The following is a 1,017-nucleotide window of genomic DNA, read 5'->3' as shown; positions in this document are numbered from 1 at the left end:
TGAATAATGTGATAATTCTAAATGCTTTTTAATAGACCGATTCATGCAGTGAAAGAACACACTCTAAATGCGCACGCGTACTAGTCGAACCTGAAAGACTTCATCATCTAATGTATGCGTGCACTCTGTAGGTGTTTTGTTTGCTTTTCGCGATATACTCGACAATATCAAATCACACATCGTTAAAAAACAATTACGATATTATCGCAGACCATACATATCACAAACCCCTATACTGTTTAGATTTTCATAATGCATTGTCTTCTTATCGATCCACCAGTTCACATTTAAAGCTCTGCAGGGTAAAAACATGGGTTGATTTTCGCATTGGTCTGAACTCTGAAAAAAACAACAGTTTTATTTAAGAAGGAAAAAAAAATAATGCATGGCCGCTTAGAACTTCCGTAGAACTCTGAAAAAGAAACAACAGTTTTATTGAAAATACTCATTCATTCTCTGCCAGCAGGTGGAGCGTTTGGTAGAAATATAATCCCCAGTAACACTGTACACAAAGCAGTGCCCCATGGACTTTGAACATTCATTTGTTTAATTAAATCATAGCCTTTTGAAATTTAATCGTCACATTAAGCATACCATATTCTGGTATTTCGGTCCCCAAATTTAAGACCTCTTGAAATCATAATTAAGACTTTTTTGCACAATTTACGACTTTTTAAGGCCTTAAATGGTAGAAATATAACTGTTTCCCCAGTAACGCTGTACACAAAGCAGCGCAGCACCGGACTTTGAACATGCAGCGCTTGTGTTTATTTAATGAAATCATAGCCTTTTGAAGTTTAATAGTCACATTCAGCATATCACAATTCTGGTCTTTCCGTCCCCAAATGTAAGAACTCTTGAAATCATAATTAAGACTTTCTTGTACAATTTACAAATTTTTAAGGCCTTAAATTTGATACTAAATTTAAGACTTTTTAAGACCCGCAGAAACCCTGATCATAATTCATCAGGGTTTCTTAGTTTTTAATTTCGGTCATTTTGATGCATTTCTATATA

The sequence above is a fragment of the Sinocyclocheilus grahami genome, unplaced genomic scaffold (genome assembly GCF_001515645.1).
Source record: "Sinocyclocheilus grahami isolate Dianchi unplaced genomic scaffold, SAMN03320097.WGS_v1.1 scaffold2687.1, whole genome shotgun sequence".
NCBI classification, from domain to species: Eukaryota; Metazoa; Chordata; class Actinopteri; order Cypriniformes; family Cyprinidae; genus Sinocyclocheilus; species Sinocyclocheilus grahami.
Note: the sequence above shows the minus strand (reverse complement) of the source record.